Source organism: Puma concolor, chromosome D4 (assembly GCF_028749965.1).
Source record: "Puma concolor isolate L17-30 chromosome D4, mPumCon1.1.hap2, whole genome shotgun sequence".
NCBI lineage: Eukaryota > Metazoa > Chordata > Mammalia > Carnivora > Felidae > Puma > Puma concolor.
In genome coordinates, this window is record NC_141679.1 from 31,443,994 (window position 1) to 31,469,478 (window position 25,485).

Consider the following 25,485-nt stretch of genomic DNA (forward strand, 5'->3'; position numbering starts at 1 on the left):
TTATTTTTTAATGTTGGGATTTACTGCAATAAATTTCCCTTCTGGAAATGCTTTTGCTGCATCACAGTAGTTTTGGTATATTGTGTTTCCATTTTTGTTTGTCTCAAGATATTTTTTATTTCTCTTCTGATTTCATCTTTGACCCATTGGCTGTTTAGGAGTTTGTTGTTTAATTTCTACATATTTATGTATTTTCCATTTTTTTTCTGCACTGACAGCTCAAAGCCTGCTTGGGATTCTCTCTCTCCCCCTCTGTCTGCCTCTCCCCCCCACAAATAAATAAATAAACTTAAAAAAAGAAAGGAGATAATTACTATCTTTGCAATCTTTTTATAATATGCTGAAAATGGTTTTGTGACCTAACATTATATGACCTATACTGGAGAATGTTCCATGTGGGCTTGAGAAGAATGTGTATTCTGTTGCTATTGAGTGGAATGTTCTGTATATATCTCTTAGACCCATATGTTCTAAAGTATATTTCAAGTGATGTTTCCTTATTGATTTTTTATCTGGATGATCTATCCATTGCTGAAAGTGGGGCATTGAAGTCCCTTACTTACTATAATGTTGTGTATTACTCCCTTCAGATCTGCTAGAATTTTCCTAATATATTTAAATGTTACAATGTTGGGTGCATATATATCTACTATGGTTATATTTTCTTGAGGATAAAGGGAATTGATCCCTTTATCATTATGTAATGAACTTTTAAATTTCTTGTTAAAACTTTTGAATTAAAGTCTGCATTTTTTGGGATGCCTGGGTGGCTCAGTCAGTTGAGAACCCAACTCGATTTCAGCTCAGGTCATGATCTCATAGTTCATGGGTTTGAGCACTGCACTGGGCTCTGTGCTGACAGCGTGGAACCTGCTTGGCATTCTCTCTCTCTCTGTCTCTCTCTCTCCCTCTCTCTCTGTTCCACCCCCACTCATGCTTGCTCTTTTCTGTCTCTTCTCTCAAAAAATAAATAAGCATTAAAAAAGTTAAATAAATAAATAAATAAATAAATAAATAAATAAATAAAATAAAGTCTGTATTGTTTGATATAAGTATAGCTACTGCTGGTCTTTTTTGGTTTCCATTTGGATGAAATATCTTTTGCCCTCCTTTCACTTTGAGTCTATGTGTGTCTTTGAAGCTGAAGTGAGTCTCTTGAAAATAGCATATAGTTGAGTTTTGTTTTATTTTATCCATTCAGCCACTCTGCCTTTTTATTGGAGAATTTAATCCATTTACATTTAAAGTATTTATTGATAGGTAAGGACTTACTATTGACATCTTATTAATTGTCTTCTGGCTGTTTTGTAGTGCCTTTTTTTCTCTTTCTTTCTCCTTTACTGTCTTCCTTTGTGAACTGATGGTTTTCTGTAGTTGCAAACTTTGATTCCCTTGTTTTTATCTTCTGTTTATCTACATAGGTTTTTGTTTTGTGGTTATGCTGAGGCATACTTGAAATATCTTATTGATACAACAGTATATTTTTAGAAGATGAACAACATAACTTTGATTGTATTAAAAACTCTAACCTTTTACCCCCTCCTTACATATTTTATGTTTTTAACATCACAGTTACATCTTTTTATACTGTGTATCTATTAACCAATTATTGTGGCTATAGCTATTTTTAATACTTTTTTTCTTTAATCTTTATACTAGACCAGTGGTTAACACATACCATCTGATAGTATTAGAGTATTCTGAATCCGTCTATATGCTTACTTTTATCAGTGTATTCTACATTTTCATATGTTTTCATGTTGCTAATTAGTATCCTTTCATTTCAGCTTGAAGGTCTTCTTTTAGCATTTCTCCTAAGGCTAAGCTCCCTCAGCTTTTGTTTGTTTGGAAAAATTTTTATCATTACTTCATTTCTGAAGGACAATTTTTGTGGATAAAGCATTCTTGGTTGGCAGTTTTTCTTTCAACACTTTGAACATATCATCCCATGCTCTACTGGCCTGCAAGATTTCTGTTGAGAAATTCACTGAAGCTATGGAAGTTCTTTTATAGGTGAATACCTTTTTTCTCATGATATTTTTAAAATTGTCTTTGATTTTTGTCTTGGAGAAGATCATTTTGGATTGAAACTTTGAGGTGACCTAGTAGCTTCATTAACTTGGTTGTCCAGATCTCCCCCCAGGTTTGAGAAGTTCTCAGCTATTATTTATAAGATTTCTTCCCTCTGTTCCTCTCTCTTCCTGGTAGTACATAAAATTTTTTTCCTTTCCTTTCCTTTCCTTTCTTTTTTTCTTTTCTTCCTCCCTTATTGCCTTCCTTCCTTCCTTTCTTTTTCTTTCTCTTTCTCTCTTTCTCTCTTTCCTCTGGATAATCTCAAATAGTTGACATCTAATTTACTAATTCTCTCTTCTGCTTGGTTGAATGCCTTTGAAGATAAATCATGGTATTCTTTAACTCTAAGGTTTTTGTTTAGTTTTATAATTGTTTGTATTTTTTTGTTGAACCTCTCATTTTGTTTATGCATTATTTCCTTAATCAACTAATCTTTAGTTGTCTAGCTGTGTTTTCTTGTAGTTTATGGAATTTAAGAGGATTATTCTGAGTTCTTTGTCAGATATTTCATAGATCTCCATTTAATTTTGGAATCAGTCATTAGAGCTTTATTAATTTTCCTTAGTTTTGTCATGTTTCCTTGATTATTAATGGTCCTAATGGCCTTGTGCTGGTATCTGTGCATTTGAAGAAGAAGGCCTCTCTGTCAATCTTTATAGACTAGCTTTGGTAAGGAAGGGCCTTTGCCAGTCGGTTTATTCAGAGATTCTGGGTGAGTCATCTGGTCATATCTGAAGTTGGCTTGCTGCTGGAATCCTCAGGTGGGGGCAGTCCTGGTGCTTGGGTCATGAGGGCTTGTCTGGTGTCTGGGCTTACTGAAGTGGATTTGGTACTTGAGTCCGCATGATAGGCCTAGGATCTGGTCAGCATGTGTTGCTTGGATGTTGGGTCAGTGGAGGCTAACCAGGTGCCAGAGATTACTGTATGGGCCTGGTATTTGGTTTTGTGAAGTTGGAGCAGACTGGAAGCCTGGGTGCACAGGAGCCAACCTGAAGGCTGGGTTATGGGGGCTGGCTTAACATGAGGGTCAGCCTGAAGTCTGGGTCCATGGGAGTTGGTCTGTACCTTGGGGATTCTCTGACTCCTTCAGGGAATTTTTATTTTTATTGGTCTTCAGTTTTCAACAATTTTGTTATCTAAGCCTATTTATTTATTTATTTATTTATCACTTTTTCTTATCTTGTTTGGGGTTTGCTAAGCTTACTGGATCTGTAAGTTTATGTTTTTTGACACATTTGGAAGTTTTCATTTATTATTTCTTCAAATTTTTTTTTTCCTGCTCCATGCTTGTGCTTTTCTCCTTGTAGTATTCCACTGACGTGAATGTTAGATATTTTTGTATTGTTCAAAGGTCCCTGAAGTTCTGTTCATTTAATACTTCCTTTTCTCTGTTGTTCATATAGGATAATTTGTATTGATCTACCTTCAGATCCATTGACTCTATCCTTTGTCATCTCTGTTCTGCTATGGGCCCATCCTGTGGCATTTTTATTTCAGTGATGGTTGTTTTAGTTACAGAATTTCTGTGTTGCTCTTTATCTTTTTATTTTGTGTGGATACTTTCTATCTTTCTTTTCATTTCAAGAATATTTTTCCTTACTTGGGTTATTATAGGTGCTTTAAATAAATAGTACAATAGTTAATAAGTTAATAATAAAATAGTAATAAGTACATGAGTAAATAAATAAGTTAGAAATAAAGAAATAAAAGTCATAATAGCTGCTTTAAAGTCCAATATCTGTGTTATTTCATGGTTGGTATCTGTCACTGTCTTTTTCTTTTTTTCCTTGCACACTGAGATTTTCCTCATTCTTTATTTTTTTATTTTTTAAAAAATATTTTTAATGTTTATTTATTTTGAGGGAGAGAAAGACAGAGTGTGAGCAGGGGAGGGTCAGAGAGAGGGGGAGATACAGAATCCAAAGAAAGCTCCAGGCTCTGAGCAGTCAGCACAGAGCCCAATGCTTGTGAACTCTGAGATCATGACGTGAGTGGAAGTCGGATGCTTAACTGACTGAGCCACCCAGGCAGCACCCCCTGCTTTTTAAAAAAATTTTAATGGAGATTTTCCTCATTCTTTAAATGCTGAGTTATTCTTACTTGTACCCTGGATATTTTAGATATTATTTTATGAGAATCTGGGTCTTGTTTAAAACCTCAAGAGGGGCGCCTGGGTGGCTCAGTCGGTTAAGCGTTCAGCTCAGGTCATGATTTCATGGTCCGTGAGTTCGAGCCCGGCATCAGGCTCTGTGCTGACAGCTCAGAGCCTGGAGCCTGTTTCGGATTCTGTGTCTCCCTCTCTCTGACCCTCCCTCGTTCATGCTCTGTCTCTGTCTCAAAAAAAAATAAACGTTAAATTTTTTTTTAATAAAAAAAAAACATAACAAAAAACCTCAAGATAATGTCTTTGTTGTTGTTGTTTGACCAGCAATCATCCAGGTCAGAATCAATCTGCCAGTTCCTTCAGTGAACTGTATTCTATTGTCAGTTGTGAAAACATTGGCATGCCTATTTGGATTAGTGTTTCATGACCACTTTTAGTGACAAGCCTGAGACCAGGATTGGTCTACCATGCAGTTGAGTGTTCGAAGCCTGTAGAATTATATTTAGGATCATATCCATGTATTTACGGTTCAGAGGCTGGGCCAAGTAGTTACCAACAACTTCATGGGATCATCCTCATTTTGTATGAAGAAAAAGTTGTTTTTTTTACTTTTGCTGTTCAGCTTGGTTGCTTTTGATTAAGTTTCTTCCAGATCACTGATCCATTCCTCCTCATCCTCTAATCTGCTATTGATTCCTTATTATGTATTTTTTGAAATTTCAGTTATTGAGTTCATCTCCAGCTGGTGTTTTAAAATATTTGCTATCTCTTTGTTGAGGGTCTCAGTGAGATCTTGTGCTCTTTTCTGAAGTCCATTGAGTATATTTATGACCATTACTTTAAATTCTTTATTAGGCATATTGTTTATCTCTATTCTATTTAGCTTTTTTGCTGTTTCATCCTGTTCTCTCATTTGGAACACATTCTCCTGTCTCCTCATTTTGCCTAACTCTCTGTGTTTGTTTTTATATTTTAGGAAGATCAGCTATGTCTCCTGATCCTGCAAATAGTGGTTATATGAAGAAGAGGTTCCATGGTGCGCCCTTGTAACCAGAACCAGGTACTCCATGGGTGTTTCCTACGTGGGCTGTGTGCACCTTACTATTATTGCTGAGCTGTGTTTGCTTTCAGTTCTGTTGGCTGGTGCATGGGGCAGGGTTTGGTCCCTGCACCGCTAAGGGACCTGTTCACGGCTGTGTGGGCTTATAGTTGGGTGGTGTCAGCAGTCAAACCAGATGCCTGCCCTCAGCCCATCTGCCAGGGTGACATCATGCCAAACTTCAGGGCACTCTCCTTGCGCTGCCTCCTGAGAGATTTTTGTTGGTGGGTTAGGCTGGCAGTCAGACCAGATGACTGCCATCAGTCTGCCAGCTGGGGCTACAGTTGCACTGATGGACAGGAAGCTCTCTGCACTATCAGCTATAAGTTTTGGTTGCTGGGACTGTAGGTACTCTTTTGTGTATGGTTATCATCCCTTCTCCCCAGGGCAGAAGTCATTTTGGAGTGGTACTAGTCCCTGTTGAGGTTACTTGCAGGATGTATCAGGGCAGAAACTGCTTTGGACTGATGCGTTTTGAGTGGGGTGGATCTTTAGGAGAATGTGGGGGTGAGGTATGCAGTATTGGCAACATTGTTGGAGAGTGTTCACACTGGGTCCACAAGTCCAACTATGTAGCCTGGGGTGGAGAAGAGAAATGGTGCCTGTTAGCACTTTTGTTTTTGGAATAGTCTCTTAAAGATCCTTGCCTTTCCAGCACACACTCTGAGATTAGTACATGAGTCTTTATATATACCCCAGCTAATTTTCAAATTACTGCTTCTGTGCTGTGTCTTAGCTGGCTTATTTGTTATGCTGGCTCTTTAAGGAAGGGGACTCAGTTTCCTATTGCCCCCTGGTCTTCCTGGAGCTAAGCTCCCTGATTTTGAAAGTGCTTGGAGTGAAGCCCTGATGATTTGCCAGAGACCAGCTCCAGCAACCAGGTGTTCCCGAAGGATGCACGGCGTTGGCGAAAAAGTGAAAATAAAACAAAACTAAAATAAAAACAAAAAATAAAAATGGACACAGAAAACAGCAGTGTGTTGAACTGGCCGATTTATTGTAGCAAATGTGGCATTGTATTTGCTAGTGATTTCCTTATAGCATACGTCATCTATGTTTTTCTAACATTACCTAATTTTGAAAATATTCCTATGTGTAATCAACCTTTAAGAAGTAACATGGCGATTTTCTCGTAATGTTCCCTCATACCCTTTGATTATTGATTAATTTCTTACATTATTCCATTACACATCTATGTTTATCTATAATCTATAAAGCATTTGCTTTGCTGTTTTCATGAAAGGTCATCTATCTTTCAACACCTCAAGTGGAACAGTTATAGGGACATGACCTCCTAGTTGTTTTTCCCGAACCACTTGAAGCCAGAAGAACAATGTGTTTGCCTCGGTCCGAGGTGCCAAGAAGGGGCCATAAAAGCCTTAGAAACCCATGCCTCATACATTCTCAGAGAGACAATGCAGCTAGGAACTAATGAACCATTCTGTACCTTAACCGACTAGGTTCAATCATCATCATCTGGAATGCCTCCTGGGGGCCAAGTGGGCCTAGGGGTTAGAGTGACTTGTGCCTGTAGATACACTCCTTAGTTGCCGGAGTGAGGCTTTCAAATCCATATGTCTCTCCTTTATTGGCCTCCTTTGCTGACAAATGTATGAGGCTGTCCTTCCTGTAAGTAGAGCAGTCTCCATAGGGGATGGTAAGGGCTAAATGTAGGGCTGCACAATTTCTTGTGGAACCTTATTTTCTTTCCTAATGGTTCTTTTCTCAGGGGGCCTGTCGCGGGCAATTCCCCAACAGACAATACCCCAATACCCCAGGTACTCTTATTAAGGCCAAATTACCTACAAGCGGGAGTACAAGAAGCTTCACTGTTGGTGGGCTGCCTTGCAGTCATCAATCCGTCCACAGCCTGGGCCTTGCCATCAGGCTGGGATAGCTCGGCTTCCAGCAATGATTATAGAGACTCACAAAGTTAAGCTCCAGTGGCTTTCAAAGCTAAAAGTTATAGAGACTTACCTGCTCAGTGCAGGTCTCCTGTGCATGGAGTGCCTGGTGTGGGGTCTGATCCTCTCACTTTTCTGTGCTTGTGGTGTCCCTTCTATTTGTGGTTAGTATTGTTGGAGGCTTGGTTTTCAACCTTGTTTCTGCCCCTCTTATCCTTTCCAATGTGGCTTTTTCCCTATGGTTAACTGTGGAAAGTCTGTTCTGTCAGTCTTTGGGTCATTTTCAGAGTTAGTTCCACAGGTGTAGCTGTTATCTCAGCGTGTCCATGGGATGAGGTGAGCTATAGATCCTCCTACTCCATCGTTTTTCCAGAGATCTTCCTCATAATGTTTCTTAGATTAACAGGGACATAAAAACAAATGAAGAACTTTTAGCCTATTCTTCTCAAACTGTTCCAAAAAATATAAATGGAAGAAAAACTTTCAAAGTCATTCTACAAAGCCAACATTACCTTGATTCCAAATCCAAAGATCCCACTAAAAAGGAGAATTACAGGTCAATATCCTTCATGGACATGGATGCAAAAACTCTCAATAATACTAGCAAATTGAGTTCAACAGTACATTAGAAGGATTATTCACCATGATCAACTGGGATTTATTCCTGGGCTGCAGGGCTGGTTCAATATTCACAAATCAATCAATATGATACACCGCATTAATAAAAGAAAGGATTGGGGTGCCTGGGTGGCTCAGTTGGTTAAGTGTCTGACTTCGGCTGGGGTCATGATCTCATGGTTCATGAGTTTGAGCCCCAGATTGGGCTCTGTGCTGACAGCTTGGAGCCTGGAGCCTGCTTTGGATTCTCTGTCTCCTCTCTCTCTGCCACTCCCCTGCTTGCTTGCACTCTTTCTCTCTCAAAAATAAACATTAAAAAAAATTTTTAAAGAAAGGATAAGAACAATATGATTCTCTTAATAGATGCAGAAAAAGGATTTAATGAAATACAGCATCATTCTTGATAAAAACCCTCAACAGGGGCGCCTGGGTGGCGCAGTCGGTTAAGCGTCCGACTTCAGCCAGGTCACGATCTCGCGGTCCGTGAGTTCGAGCCCCGCGTCAGGCTCTGGGCTGATGGCTCAGAGCCTGGAGCCTGTTTCCGATTCTGTGTCTCCCTCTCTCTCTGCCCCTCCCCCGTTCATGCTCTGTCTCTCTCTGTCCCAAAAATAAATAAACATTGAAAAAAAAAATTTAAAAACCCTCAACAAAGTAGAGATAGAGATAACATACCTCAACATGATAAAGGCCATATGTGAAAGGCCCACAGTTAATATCATCCTCAATAAGTGGATTTTCCTCATAAGGAAAAACTGAGAGCCCTTCCCCTATGGTCAAGAATAAGACAAGGTTACTGTCTAACATAGTATTGGAAGTCCTAGCCTCAGCATTCAGACAACAGAAAGAAATAAGAAGCATCAAAATCGGTGAGGACGAAGTCAAACTTTCACTATCTGCAGACTCTTTCACTATTTTGTTATTCTATGTAGAAAATCCAAAAGACTCCACCAAAAAATTGCTAGAACCAATACATGCATTCAGCAAACTTGCAGGATATAAAATCAACAAGCAGAATATTTGTTGCATTTCTATACACCAATAATGAAGTAGTAGAAAAAGAAATCAAGGACTTGATACCATTCACAATTGCACCAAAAAAATAAGATATTTAGGAATAAACCTAACCAAAGAGGTAAAATATCTGCACTCTGAAAACTAAAGAACACTGATGAAAGAAACTGAAGAAGACACAAGGAAATGGAAAAGAATTCCATGCTCATGGATTGGAAGAACAAACATTGTTAGAATGTCTATACTACCCAAAGCAATCTACACTTTCAGTGCAATCCCTATCAAAACACCACGAGCATTTTTTGCAGAGCTAGAACCAACAACCCTAAAATTTGTATGGAACCATGAAAGATCCCAAATAGCCAAAGTAATCTTGAAAAAGAAAAACAAAACTGGAGGCATCATGATTCTGGTTTTCAAGCTATATTACAAAGCTGTAGTCATCAAGACAGTATGATACTGGCACAAAAACAGACACATTGATCAATGGAACAGAACAGAATACCCAGAAATGGATCTACAACTATATGGTCAACTAATCTTTGACAAAGCAGGAAAGAATATACAATGGCAAAAAGACGGTTTCTTCAACAAATGATAGTAGGAAAACTGGATGGCAACATACAGAATGAAACTGGATCCCTTTCTTCACCATACACACAAAAAAATTCAAAATGGATGAAAGACCTAAGTGTGAGACAGGAAACCATCAAAATCCTAGAAGAAAACACAGGCAGTAATCTCTGTGACCTCCACTGGATCAACTAGGCACATCACTGAAGGCAAGGGAAACCAAAGCAAACATGTACTATTGGGACTACATCAAGATAAGAAGCATCTGCACAGCGAAGGAAACAATCAACACGAAAAAGCAGTCTATGGACTGGAGAAAATATTTGCAAAAGACATATCTGATAAAGGGTTAGTATCCAAAATCTATAAAGAACATATCAAGCTCAACACCCAAAAAACAAATAACTGAGTTAGGAAATGGGCAGAAGACACGAACTGACACTTTTTAAAGAAGACATCCAGATGGCTAACAGATGAAAAGATGCTCAACATCATTCATCATGAGGGAAATACGTATCAAAACCATGATGAGATACCACCTCACACCTGTCAGAATGGCTAAAATTAACAACACAAGAAACAACAGGTGTTGATAAGGATACAGAGAAAGGGGAATCCTCTTACAGTGTTGGTGGGAAGGCAAACTGATGGAGCCACTCTGGAGAGCAATATGGAGGGTCCTCAAAAAGCTAAAATTAGAACTACCTTAAGATCCAGCAATTGAACTATTAGGTGTTTATCCAGAGGATGCAAATTCAAAGGGAGTACTTGCACCCCAATATTTATAGCAACATTATCAACAATAGTCAAACTATGGAGTGAGCCCAAATGTCCACTGACTGATGAATGGATAAAGAAGGTAAAGGTACACATAATGGAATATTACTCAGCCATCAAAAAGAATGAAATCTTGCCATTTGTGACAACATGAATGGAGCTAGAATGTATTATTCTAAGTGAAATAAGTGAATCAGATAAAGACAAATATGATTTCACTCACATGTGGGATTTAAGAAACAAAATAGATAAGCATATGGGAAGAGGGGTAAAAGGAGAAGAGAAGGAAACAAACCACAAGAGACTCTTAATGATAGAGAACAAACTGTGGGTTGATGGAGGAAAGTGTGTGGGAGATGGGCTAGGTTGGTGATGGGTACTAAGGAGGGCACTTGTGATGAGCACTGGTTGTTGTATGTGAATAATGAGTTACTGAATTCTACTCCTGAAACCAACATTGCACTGTATATTAACTAAAAAAAAATTAAATAAAAGAAGTGATTTACATGGATTAAAAAAATAAAAGAACTTCTAGTTAGCCAGGAGGACTGGAAAAACATATACATTTTGTTGAAGGAAGCCAGCAAGAGGAGTAAACTAGATGGTGCTGTTTGCTTGCATTATACACACTAGGTGATTTGAAAAGTTGAATTACATATTCAAAGGGTGGGGAAAGAGGAAATGAACCCATGAAATATCTTAAACCATGTGAAAATCCAAAATGGTCCTGAGGAAAGACAGTACTGTCTTTTATTTCTATAGTACTGTCAGTTATCTTTACTGTGTCAAAATGCATGATGTGATCAGGCACACCCACTCCTGGCAGGACATTTCCAACTGCCTGAGAGATGACAGTTATTCCTCAGACACATGAACCTCACACCATCATATGGGACCTGTCATCTCCAGGAAAATTAGAGTATTGATCTCTTTCCTGTGATGAACTCAAATCACTCTTGGAAATTGCCGTCTGTGCAGAGCAGTGGAACCAGGCAGTGGAGCGCAGGGACAAGAGGTCTTATGGAAAACTGCTGTCTGTGCTCTGATGTCTGATACTTTATAAGCTCAACACTAAAAATTAGAAGCAGACAGTAATCTGTAGTGTTCTGATGAGACAAGGACTTTGCGAAGAAAGCAAGAAACACCTAAATTCTCACTCTAACTGGGCTACCAGTCACTTTTCCATGTCTTGGTTCCTTTTGAATTTCCCTTCCTCTCACCACATCTCTTTTTTTTCCCCCTACCTGGGAGTTACTCCTTGTAGCAAACTTCAGAACTTCCTGCAAGGTTGGCAACTTGAAGCTCATTTATTTCTGCTAGTTTTTATTTAGTTTTTGTGGGGAGAAGTGGTCTAGGTAAGACATATTAGTAGTTCATCAAAGAGAAATGTTTCATTTTTCTTTTTCAGGTGGCATTTGAAACAATTCATGTATACATTCTATTATAATGTATGGCTGTTAGTCAGTGAATCTACTGAATAGCAAGCTTGACTTCCTAACTTTTACTTTTGAATGAGAAATATTTTTCTACTTTCTCTATCAAGGCATTTAAGCTTCAAAACAGAAGTAATGAAGCCATTCTTACTGTACCCCATTTATTTAACAGGAAAAGTACTTTTTAGGATGTTGGCTGACTTAAATTTTAAAATCTGAGTGTAAAGATTTTCTATTAATAGGCTTTGGATTATTTTATGGATGTTATTCACTGTATACATCTAGATGTACTATTGTGTATCATTGCAAAGTAAAGATTTTGGGTCCCACTCCACCATACATATTTTTCTCTCTGGCTTTAAAGAAAAACAACAACAACAACCAGATACATATATGGAGATGACAAGGAAAGTGTGCCCTGCCTGTAATATGTCAGTTTAATTATTCACAGCATTAGTAATGATGGGGAATGAAGGGGGGGGGATAGTGAAGTTTGGGAAAGAGAAACTCAAGAGTTGGTCATGATAGCAATTGTACTTGGAATAGTGAACCTGTGTGATGGGCAGTAAAAGACTGGAGTCACTTATAAAGGGTGACCCTTTATCACTAGACTTGCCTATCCTTCTCATGATGTTTTCATAGTGCCTACACATTGCATCATCACAGATTATTATTGGTGTGATGATTTGATAATCATTTTCTCTTCTACCAGACTACAAACTGTATGAGAGCAAAGGCTGGGTCTGTTTTCCTTACCATTATATTGCCACCATCTGACCCAGTGCCTGGCATACAGAAGGTGCCCATTGCACTTGGAATAAAATGCTAATCTTTTACTTTGGCTCACACAACTCTGTGTGACTGGCCTTTCCCCCATCAACATCACCAAAGTCCTTGGGAATGACTCCAGTATAAGTACGTGATGCCTGGATTAGGAGAGGAAGATGGAAAGCTTTCCTGCATGGCAGAATAGCAAAGACATAGGCTTACTCATTCTTTTATTAGATTCTTATTGAGAATTTTTGTTGTGCCAAGTAGTGGGGAAACAAAGGTGACATAAACAGATATGGGCCCTGCTACATGGTTTCTGTTCTTCTGGAATTTATAGTCTAGTGAGGGAGATAGACCTTAGTGTAATAGTCCCAAATATAGGTATATAATTACAAGTCAGTTGATCAGTCCTGTAAAATCAAGGAACAAGGAACGGGTGTCTACAATAGAATTTATCAGTGGAACCCAGCCTGCATCAGCAGAGTCAGGGAAGACTTCTCATAGCAAGTGACAGTTTTTCTGAGAGTTGAAGGAAGCCAGATGGGGCCAGTGCAAAGGCCTTGTATTGAGAGAGAGTAGAACTTCTTCCATGAACTACGGAAGCAAAGGAGCCTCATACCAGATGAAGTACAGAAGTTCCCAGATACCAGGCTAGAAAGGCCTTAAAGGTTTTAGTCTTTATTCTTAAATGGGTGGTTTTGAAGTAAATCAGAGGGTGGCATAATAGGTGTATCAGTTATCTATTGCTGCATAAGAAATTATCCCAATTTGTCATGGTTTAAAACAACTCACATTATTATTTCACAGTTCTGTGGATCATGAATTTGAGCATAGCTTAACTGGTTCCTCTGCCTCTAAGGATCTCCCACAAGGCTGTAATCCAAGTCAGCTGGGGCTGTGGTTATCTCAGGGCTCATCTAGGGGAGGATCCACATCCAAGCTTAGTCACATGGCTGTTGTCAAGCTTCAGGTCTTCACTAGCTGTTGGTTGGAGACTTCTGTTTATTGCCATGTGGGGCTCCATAGGGCTATGCACAACATGGTAATATGGCAGTTTGATTTCCTCAGAGTGGGAAAGAAAAGAAAGAACATACAATCTTTTTGTAACCTAATCTCAGTTGTGACATCTCATCACTTTTGCCAAATTCTAGATGCAGGAGCAAGTCACCTAGTAAAGCCCACACTCAAGAAGAAGGTATTACACAGTGATATGAACACCAGCAGGCAGGAATCACTGGGAGTCACTTTAGAGGCTACCTACTGCAGTGTGAAGACATTACAGAAGTCAGAGCAAATGTAGAGAGCAGAATTCAGAGGCTATTGTAGAAGTCAAGTCAAGAGATGACTGCAGATTGTAGCTTAGACTAGGGCAGTAGTAGTGGTGATAGTGAACACCAGGTGAACATATATAAATTTTTTTTTAATGTTTAGTTTTGAGACAGAGGGAGACAGAGAATGAGTGGGGGAGGGGCAGAGAGAGAGGGAGACACAGAATCTGAAACAGGCTGCAGGCTCTGAGCTGTCAGCACAGAGCCCGATGTGGGGCTCAAACCCACGAACCGTGAGATCATGACCTGAGCTGAAGTTGGATGCTTAACTGGCTGAGCCATCCAGGCGCCCCTAGGGGAACATATTTAGAAGGTAAAATTGATGGGTAATAGATTACCCGTAGATTAAACATGGGGGAAGTAGGGAAGGGAGAGATGTTATGGAAAATTCCTAGATATTTGCCTTGTGCATTGGATAGATGGTAGTACCATTCATGTATATAGAAAACATGAGAAAAAAAAATTAAGGAAGAAAAAAAAAGAATTACATTTTGATTAAGTGACATAGAAACTGCATGCAAGCAACCTAAGATTCTGGGTTACTTTACTGAAAATGCTGAGTTATTCAGGTGGATATCTTGACTTGAGACAGAGGTGAGGTCCAACTTAGAGATTTAAAAGGGCATCCGCATGTGGTTGAAGAAAGCTCAGGGTGATGAGAGGAGGAGCTAAGACTGAGTCTTGGTGAGACCCACATGTCATGGGGGGTAGAGAAGGAAGAGCCTAAAAGAAGGTAGATTAGGCATGGCTAGATCAGAGAGACAGTAGGGAAATCAGGAGAGAAGTTATTTCAGAGGCCCAGATTGGAGAATGTTCTGGAAGGAGGAAGAGATCAACAGCATCAGAGGCTGCTGGGAGACCATGTAGAATGAGGGCCACTGGAGACCATCACTTATCAACACTTACCCAGCATTTGCTAGATGTGACACTGTGCTGGGCCAAAGTATACAAAGGTGAACATGTCTTAGTCAGTTGCTACCTTCTGGACCTCTCAGTGAAGGGGTGTGTGGGAAAAGAACACAATGACTTATGCTTTTAAATCTCCCAACTACAGAGTGAAAGCTGCCATGTCAAATATTATCAACTATTTAAAATCTGGCTTTCTCTGAAGACCCATTGGGTAGCTGGATGGGGATGATGGCTCTTGCATGCAGGCTCCTAGGTAGGCTGCATGAGGCTGGGATATTTATTTATTTATTTATTTATGCTCATGCTCACTGGAATCAGGGCTCATGCTCACCTGCAGCAGGGCTCTAGCTCACCTTGTGTGGTACATGAACTCACAAACAATGAGATTATGACCTGAGTTGAAGTCAGATGCTTAATGACTGAGCCACCCAGGCACCCAAGGCTGGGAACTTTTCAATAAACAGATCCCAGCAACCTAGTCCCTGGAGATTCTAATTTAATAGGTGAAAAGGACCTCAGCAACTGAGTTTTTATAAATCCCAAGGTTATTCTGATCCTTAGGCAGAGTGGAGAACCCCTCACAGGGGTGGGTTGAATTTTGATTCTTCATGTGTCAGCACTTCTAATACACATGGTTCAGTCTTGCTGAGTCTTCTTTTCTTCTGTGGAATGTAGATAATAAGAGCTGAATTGGATCTGTTTGTGAAAGCATCTGGAGGAATGGCTCAAAAAAATATTAAAACCTGGGTGGTTGAAGATGATGCCTCTCAAACATTAATATGCATATGAATCATCTGGAGATTTTGGTATAGGTTCTGATTCAGTATAGGGTGGTGCCTACAAGTCTGCATTTCTAACACACTCTCATGTGATGTCAATGCTGCTGGTGTATGAACCACAGGCCCTTGGGTAGTAAGGGCTGGGTAAATATTCATGTGGGCTTATGAATGATGTCCTAGATGAGGTCTTAATGATATTGGCATACATTATTTCAAGATTGCTTTCCTATTTGATAAATAGTATCTTTTGCAATAATAATAACCAAAGAAATGCCATACTAACCCACAAGCTAGCACTCACAGAAACAGTAAACCCTCTAGCTCTGAGCATTGTGAGAATACAAATAAGTGGCCTATTTGCTAATTCACTTATAAGTGTAGTAAAGCACTATATATGACCATATATTGCAAAGGCATATGAATAAATCAATCTCACCCCCTGCAAAGGCAAGATATTTCAATATGCTTCATAACAAATTATTTAAAAATTTTTTAAACATTTTAATTTATTTTTAAGGGAGAGAGAGAGAGAGAGACAGAGTGTGTGGGGGGGAGGGGCAGAGAGCGAGGGAGGCACAGAATTGGAAGCAGGCTCCAGGCTCTGAGCTGTCAGCACAGAGCCTGAAGTGGGGCTCGAACCCACAAACTGCGAGATCATGACCTGAGCCAAAGTTGGATGCTTAACTGACTGAGCCACCCAGGCGCCCCCACCCCCCACCCCCAGATTACTTTTGATTAAAAAGCTTATTCAGGAGACAGATGCAAATTAACTTAGATGTGTTCCCTTCAGCAGCTTTTGAGGAATCTAAAGTATAAGAGTTCAGCATCCATAGGTTTTATTTTGGGTAAGCCCAGTGATGCTTTGTTTTCTTAAGCAGTAATTTTGGGCGTGTCTTCCACAATGCTCAGAATGGCAATTTCCAGTAGCACAGTCAGGGTATTTAGGAAGATGGTCATGAGAATGAGTTATTGAATATACTAACAGTTTCATGGAAAGAGATAGTTGTATGGTGTACCACTCGGGATGGCACATGCTGAACCTGTTTTAAGCTGATGACATTTGTGATAGGCTCCTCTTTAACAAGTAGAGCATACAGAAAAATAAGAAACACAGTGAAATTACTGCTCTCCATGAGAAATCAAGCTCTCATGGTTATAGAGAGGGTTTGAGAAGAGAGGGAGTGGAAAGCTGAGATGGCCTTCAGAGGTTCCAATAGTTCAGAAAAACCCTGACTTCATATATACTGCTCCATTGTCCCCATAATAACCCCAGTATTTGTCACACCAAAAACATTTCCATAAGGGCCAGGCTCTAACACTTATTTGCACTCACATTGTTTTAGACATTTTATATAATATTTCTTATTAATACTTAAATTACCTTATAAGGTGGAACTACTATTATTACCATTTTGAGATGAAAACTAAGGTCCAAAGTTTATATACAGTGGACCCTTGAACACCACAGGTTTGAACTGTGGGGTCCACTTATACCCAAGTGGTATGTGTTTTCATTTACATGTGGAATTTGAGAAACTTAACAGAAGATGAGGCGGGGAGGGAAGGGGAAAAATAGTTTCAAACATGGAGGGAGGCAAACCATAAGAGACTCTTAAATACAGAGAAGAGACTGAGGGTTGATGGGGGGCTGGGGGAGAGGGAAAAAAGGGTGATGGGCATTGAGGAGGGCACTTGGGATGAATACTGGGTGTTGTATGTAAGCAATGAATCGTGGGGATCTACTCCAGAAGCCAAAAACACACTGTATATATACCGTGTATGTTAGCTAACTTGACAATAAATTATACTTTAAAAAAAGGTCCCACCAAACAAACAATAACAACAACAACAGCAACAACAACAACAACAACAACAACAACAACAAAGAACTTCACTTGTATTGGTCTCAAGTTTCTTGTTGTAAAATAAATGAATTGAACCAGAAAACTAAAAAGCTCCTTCAATATTAGTCCTTTCCCAGTAGAACATTCTTCATTGTATTTCACTTCTAGCAGCATTCAAGGGTGAAAAAAAGATTAAGGATATTTATTTCACTGAGCTGTTTTGAGTAGCAAAGATACACTTTAAAGTCATTTTGAAAAAAAAAACTATGAAAGATTATACAATATAATAAAATGTTATAATGCATGGAATCAACTCAGTGTTGATTCAATATTGTCAAGATGTTAATTATTCCCAACTTAGTTACCAAGATTAGATTCAATATAATCCCAATAAAAAATCTCAAAAATGGGGCGCCTGGGTGGCGCAGTTGGTTAAGCGTCCAACTTCAGCCAGGTCACGATCTCGCGGTCCATGAGTTCGAGCCCCACGTCAGGCTCTGGGCTGATGGCTCAGAGCCTGGAGCCTGTTTCCGATTCTGTGTCTCCCTCTCTCTCTGCCCCTCCCCCGTTCATGCTCTGTCTCTCTCTGTCCCAAAAATAAATAAATGTTGAAAAAAAAAATTAAAAAAAAAATCTCAAAAGCTACTTTGTTGGTATTGACAAACTGATTCTAAAGTTTATAATGAGAGGCAAAAGACACAGAATAATCAACACAATATTAAAGAAGACCAAAGTCAGAAGACTGACACTGTCAGTGTGCACTCATGTGGCTGCAGGGTTTGCCATTAGTGTGCAATGGAGACCAAATAAGAGTTGGGTGGGCAGCATGCAGTTACACAGGTAAAAGAGCTAGTTGTGTCAGATAATTCTTTGTTGTGGGAGCCATCCTATGTATTGTAGGATGTTTAGTAGAATCTCTAGTACCTCCCCAACTGTGACAAAAATGTCTTCAGACATTTCCAAATGTCCCTTGGAAGGGCAAAGTCACTCCAAGTTGACAGCAACATCTCAAGAGAAATGAATGGTGTAGGTGCCTCCAAACTAGAAGGTAGTTTGAGCTTGTGGAAAATTTAATTCCATGTGTGATGTCTGTGTTGCTGGTGAAACATCAGGCACATGTGTTCCGACTGGATGGGCTTCCAGGGACTCAATGTTGGACAATATGGACATCTAAAATGAAAATGAAAAGGTGGGGAGCCTGGGTAACTCAGTTGGTTAAGCGTCCAACTCTCGATTTTGGCTCAAGTCATGATCTCATGGTTCGTAAGTTTGAGCCTCACATCAGGATTTGTGCTGACAGTGCTGAGCCTGTTTGGGATTCTCTCTTCCCTCTCTTTCTGCCCCTCCCATAATCTCTCTCCCCCTCTCTCAAAATAAGTAAAAATAAACTTTAAGAAAAGGAAAGAAAGAAAATCAAAAGACAACCTGTATTTTTTCCATTGGATACTCTTTCCTGCTTTGTCAAAGATTAGTTGGCCATACATTTGTAGGTCCAATTCTGGGTTCTCTATTCAATTCCATTGGTCTATGTGTCTGTTGTTGTGCCAATACCATAGTTTCTTGATGATTATAGCTTTGTAGTAGAGGCTAAAGTCTGGGATTGTGATGCCTCCCGCTTTGGTCTTCTTCAGTATTACTTTGGCTATTCAGGGTCTTTTGTGGTTCCATAAAAATTTTAGGATTGTTTGTTCTAGCTTTGAGAAGAATGCTGGTGCAATTTTTATTGGAATTGCATTGAATGTGTCAATTGCTTTGGGTAGTATTGACATTTTAACAATATTTATTCTTCCAATCCATGAACATGGAATGTTTTTCCATTTCTTTGTGTCTTCTTCAATTTCCTTCATAAGTTTTCTCTAGTTTTCAGCATACAGATCTTTTACATCTTTGGTTAGGTTTATTCCTAGGTATTTTATGGTTCTTGGTGCAATTGTAAATGGTATCCATTTCTTGGTTTCTCTTTCTGTTGCTTCATTATTGGTGTATAGAAATGGTGCTGGGAGAACTGGACAGCAACATTTAGAAGAATGAAACAGGACTGCCTTCTTACACCATACAAAAAAAACAAAAACAAAAAAAAAAACAAAACAAAACTCAAAATGGATGAAAGACCTAAATGTGAGACAGAAAACCATCAAAACCCTGGAGGAGAAAGCAGGCAAAAACCTCTTTGACCTCAGCCACAGCAATTTCTTGCTTAATACATCTCCAAATGCAAGGGAATTAAAAGCAAAAATGAACTATTGGGACCTCATCAAGATACAAAGCTTCTGCACAATGAAGGAATTAATCAGCAAAACTAAAAGGCAACTGACAGAATGGGAAAAGATATTTGCAAATGACATATCAGATAAAGGGCAAGTATCCAAATATATAAAGAATTTACCAAACTCAACACCCGAACAACAATCCAGTGAAGAAATGGGCAGAAGACATGAATAGACACTTTTCCAAAGAAGACATCCAAATGGCCAACAGACACATGAAAAGATGCTCAATGTCACTATTCAGGGAAATACAAATCACACCATAGTGAGATACTACCTCACACCAGTCAGAGTGGCTAAAATTAACAACTCAGGCAACAACAGATGTTGGCGAAGATGTGGAGAAACAGGAACCCTCTTGCACTGTTAGTGGGATTGCAAACTGGTGCAGTCACTCTGGAAAACAGTGTGGAGGTTCCTCAAAAAATTAAAAATAGAACCACCCTACAACCCAGCAATAGCACTACAAGGAATTTATCCAAAGGATACAGGAGTGCTGATTCATAGGGGCACATGCGCCCTTGGTTTATAGCAGTGCTTTCAACAATAGCCAAATTATGGAAAGAGCCTAAATGTCCATCAACTGATGAATGGATAAAGAAGATGTGGTTCATATATACAATGGAATACTACTTGGCAATGAAAAAGAATGAAATCATGCCATTTGCAGCAACATGGATGGAACTGGAAGGTATTATGCTGAGTGAAATAAGTCAGTCAGAGGACAGATATATGTTTTCATTCATATGTGGATCTTGAGAAACTTAACAAAAGACCATGGGGAAAGAGAAGGGGAAAAAATAGTTACAAACAGAGAGGGAGGGAGGCAAACCATAAGAGCCTCTTAAATACAGAGAACAAACTGAAGGTTGATGGTGGGGGGAGAGGGGAAAATAGGTGATGGGCATTGAGGAGGGCATTTGTTGGGATGAGCACTGGGTGTTGTACATAAGCAATGAATCATGGGAATCTACCCCAAAACCAAGAGCCCACTTTACACTCTGTATGTTAGCCAATTTGACAATAAATTATATTTAAAAAACAAAAAGAAACTTTTGGGGTATGTAGATGTGTTCATTATTTTGATTGTGGTGATGATTTCGTGGATATATATATAAATGCTAAAATTGATTATATTTTATGCTTTTAATATGTTCAGCTTATTATATGTCAGTTAAATAAACCACAAATTTTTTTGTTTATATAAAAAAAGGACAACCTGTAGAATGAAAGAAAATATTTTCAAACTATGTATTTGATAAGGAGTTAATATCCAAAATATGTAATGAGTTCATACAACTCAATAGGAAACAAAAATAAAAACAAAACAATCCAATTAAAAAATGGGTGTGAAGTACTTAAATAGATATTTTTCTAAAGAAGATACATAAATAGCCAACAGATATATGAAAAGGAGCTCAACATCCCCTATCATCAGAGAAATGCAGATCAAAAACTCAGTGAGATATCACCTCACACCTATCAGAATGACTATTATTGAAAGGACAAGAAATAACTAGTGTTTGTGAGGATGTGCAGAAAAGGAAACTTTTGTGTACTGTTGGTGGGAACATAAATTGGTGCAGCCACTATGGAAAGCAGTATGAAGGTTCCTCAAAAAATTGAAAAAAAAATTACCGAGGGGAGAGGGAAGATGGCGGCGTAGGAGGACGCTGGGCTCACCGCGCGTCCTGCTGATCACTTAGATTCCACCTACACCTGCCTAAATAACCCAGAAAACCGCAAGAGGATTAGCAGAACGGAGTCGCCAGAGCCAAGCGCAGACGAGAGGCCCACGGAGGAGGGTAGGAAGGGCGGCGAGGCGGTGCGCGCTCCACGGACTGGCGGGAGGGAGCCGGGGCGGAGGGGCGGCTCGCTGGCCAAGCAGAGCCCCCGAGACTGGCTTGCAAAACGCGGAGGGGCCTGAGGGACTGTGTTCCGACAGCAAGCGCGACTTAGCGGCTGGGAGGTCATAAGTTAACAGCTCTGCTCAGAAAGCGGGAAGGCTGGAGGACAAAGGGAAGGAGAGCTGCTGAGCCCCCTGACGACAGAGCTCAGTTTGGTGGGGAACAAAGGCGCTCGCCAGCGCCATCTCCCCTGCCCATTCCCCAGCCAAAATCCCAAAGAGAACCAGTTCCTGCCAGGGAACTTGCTCCCTCCGCGCAAACACCCAACTCTGCGCTTCTGCGGAGCCAAACCTCCGGCAGCGGATCTGACTCCCTCCTGCTGCCACAGGGCCCCTCCTGAAGTGGATCACCTAAGGAGAAGCAAGCTAAGCCTGCCCCTCCTGCCCCTGTGCACCTTGCCTACCCACCCCAGCTAAGACGCCAGATCCCCAGGATCACAAGCCTGGCAGTGTGCAAGTAGCCCAGACAGGCCACCCCACCCCACAGTGAATCCTGCCCCTAGGAGAGGGGAAGAGAAGGCACACACCAGTCTGACTGTGGACACAGCGGTGGGCTGGGGCAGACATCAGGTCGGACTGCGGCTCCGCCCACCAACTCCAGTTATACACCACAGCACAGGGGAAGTGCCCTGCAGGTCCTCACCACGCCAGGGACTATCCAAAATGACCAAGCGGAAGAATTCCCCTCAGAAGAATCTCCAGGAAATAACAACAGCTAATGAGCTGATCAAAAAGGATTTAAATAATATAACAGAAAGTGAATTTAGAATAATAGTCATAAAATTAATCGCTGGGCTTGAAAACAGTATAGCTGACAGCAGAGAATCTCTTGCTACAGAGATCAAGGGACTAAGGAACAGTCACGAGGAGCTGAAAAACGCTTTAAACGAAATGCATAACAAAATAGAAACCACCACGGCTCGGATTGAAGAGGCAGAGGAGAGAATAGGTGAACTAGAAGATAAAGTTATGGAAAAAGAGGAAGCTGAGAAAAAGAGAGATAAAAAAATCCAGGAGTATGAGGGGAAAATTAGAGAACTAAGTGATACACTAAAAAGAAATAATATACGCATAATTGGTATCCCAGAGGAGGAAGAGAGAGGGAAAGGTGCTGAAGGGGTACTTGAAGAAATAATAGCTGAGAACTTCCCTGAAGTGGGGAAGGAAAAAGGCATTGAAATCCAAGAGGCACAGAGAACTCCCTTCAGACGTAACTTGAATCGATCTTCTGCACGACATATCATAGTGAAACTGGCAAAATACAAGGATAAAGAGAAAATTCTGAAAGCAGCAAGGGGTAAACGTGCCCTCACATATAAAGGGAGACCTATAAGACTCGTGACTGATCTCTCTTTTGAAACTTGGCAGGCCAGAAAGAATTGGCACGAGATTTTCAGTGTGCTAGACAGAAAAAATACGCAGCCGAGAATCCTTTATCCAGCAAGTCTGTCATTTAGAATAGAAGGAGAGATAAAGGTCTTCCCAAACAAACAAAAACTGAAGGAATTTGTCACCACTAAACCGGCCCTACAAGAGATCCTAAGGGGGACCCTGTGAGACAAAGTACCAGAGACATCACTACAAGCATAAAACATACAGACATCACAATGACTCTAAACCCATATCTTTCTATAATAACACTGAATGTATATGGATTAAATGCGCCAACCAAAAGACATAGGGTATCAGAATGGATAAAAAAACAAGACCCATCTATTTGCTGTCTACAAGAGACTCATTTTAGACCTGAGGACACCTTTAGATTGAGAGTGAGGGGATGGAGAACTATTTATCATGCTACTGGAAGCCAAAAGAAAGCTGGAGTAGCCACACTTATATCAGACAAACTAGACTTTAAATTAAAGGCTGTAACAAGAGATGAAGAAGGACATTATATAATAGTGACAGGGTCTATCCATCAGGAAGAGCTAACAATTATAAATGTCTATGCGCCGAACACCGGAGCGCCCAAATATATAAAACAATTACTCATAAACATAAGCAACCTTATTGATAAGAATGTGGTAATTGCAGGGGACTTTAACACCCCACTTACAGAAATGGATAGATCATCTAGACGCACAGTCAATAAAGAAACAAGGGCCCTGAATGAGACATTGGATCAGATGGACTTGACAGATATATTTAGAACTCTGCATCCCAAAGCAACAGAATATACTTTCTTCTCGAGTGCACATGGAACATTCTCCAACACAGATCACATACTGGGTCACAAAACAGCCCTTCATAAGTTTACAAGAATTGAAATCATACCATGCATACTTTCAGACCACAATGCTATGAAGCTTGAAATCAACCACAGAAAAAAGTCTGGAAAACCTCCAAAAGCATGGAGGTTAAAGAACACCCTCCTAACGAATGAGTGGGTCAACCAGGCAATTAGAGAAGAAATTTAAAAATATATGGAAACAAACGAAAATGAAAATACAACAATCCAAACGCTTTGGGACGCAGCGAAGGCAGTCCTGAGAGGAAAATACATTGCAATCCAGGCCTATCTCAAGAAACAAGAAAAATCCCAAATACAAAATCTAACAGCACACCTAAAGGAAATAGAAGCAGAACAGCAAAGGCAGCCTAAACCCAGCAGAAGAAGAGAAATAATAAAGATCAGAGCAGAAATAAACAATATAGAATCTAAAAAAACTGTAGAGCAGATCAACGAAACCAAGAGTTGGTTTTTTGAAAAAATAAACAAAATTGACAAACCTCTAGCCAGGCTTCTCAAAAAGAAAAGGGAGATGACCCAAATAGATAAAATCATGAATGAAAATGGAATTATTACAACCAATCCCTCAGAGATACAAACAATCATCAGGGAATACTATGAAAAATTATATGCCAACAAATTGGACAACCTGGAAGAAATGGACAAATTCCTGAACACCCACACTCTTCCAAAACTCAATCAGGAGGAAATAGAAAGCTTGAACAGACCCATAACCAGCGAAGAAATTGAATCGGTTATCAAAAATCTCCCAACAAATAAGAGTCCAGGACCAGATGGCTTCCCAGGGGAGTTCGACCTGACGTTTAAAGCAGAGATAATACCTATCCTTGTCAAGCTATTCCAAGAAATAGAAGGGGAAGGAAAACTTCCAGACTCATTCTATGAAGCCAGTATTACTTTGATTCCTAAACCAGACAGAGACCCGGTAAAAAAAGAGAACTACAGGACAATATCCCTGATGAATATGGATGCAAAAATTCTCAATAAGATACTAGCAAATCGAATTCAACGGCATATAAAAAGAATTATTCACCATGATCAAGTGGGATTCATTCCTGGGATGCAGGGCTGGTTCAACATTCGCAAATCAATCAACGTGATACATCACATTAACAAAAAAAAAGAGAAGAACCATATGATCCTGTCAATCGATGCAGAAAAGGCCTTTGACAAAATCCAGCACCCTTTCTTAATAAAAACCCTTGAGAGAGTCGGGATAGAAGGAACATACTTAAAGATCATAAAAGCCATTTATGAAAAGCCCACAGCTAACATCATCCTCAACGGGGAAAAACTGAGAGCTTTTTCCCTGAGATCAGGAACACGACAGGGATGCCCACTCTCACCGCTGTTGTTTAACATAGTGCTGGAAGTTCTAGCATCAGCAATCAGACAACAAAAGGAAATCAAAGGCATCAAAATTGGCAAAGATGAAGTCAAGCTTTCGCTTTTTGCAGATGACATGATACTATACATGGAAAATCCGATAGACTCCACCAAAAGTCTGCTAGAACTGAGACATGAATTCAGCAAAGTTGCAGGATACAAAATCAATGTACAGAAATCAGTTGCATTCTTATACACTAACAATGAAGCAACAGAAAGACAAATAAAGAAACTGATCCCATTCACAACTGCACCAAGAAGCATAAAATACCTAGGAATAAATCTAACCAAAGATGTAAAGGATCTGTATGCTGAAAACTATAGAAAGCTTATGAAGGTAATTGAAGAAGATTTAAAGAAATGGAAAGACATTCCCTGCTCATGGATTGGAAGAATAAATATTGTCAAAATGTCAATACTACCCAAAGCTATGTACACATTCAATGCAATCC

The 25,485-nt window shown here is 39.8% G+C and overlaps 1 long non-coding RNA gene across 1 annotated transcript in view; it reads left to right on the forward strand.

Moving 5' to 3' along the window:
• The first annotated feature begins 4,951 nt into the window (after positions 1-4,951).
• The window catches only part of LOC147574799 (uncharacterized), a 62,426-nt gene continuing 41,892 nt past the window's right edge, over positions 4,952-25,485 (forward strand). Inside the window, exon 1 of the long non-coding RNA XR_015243516.1 lies at positions 4,952-5,237. This is a non-coding gene — a long non-coding RNA (uncharacterized LOC147574799). The remainder of the gene's footprint in view (positions 5,238-25,485) is intronic.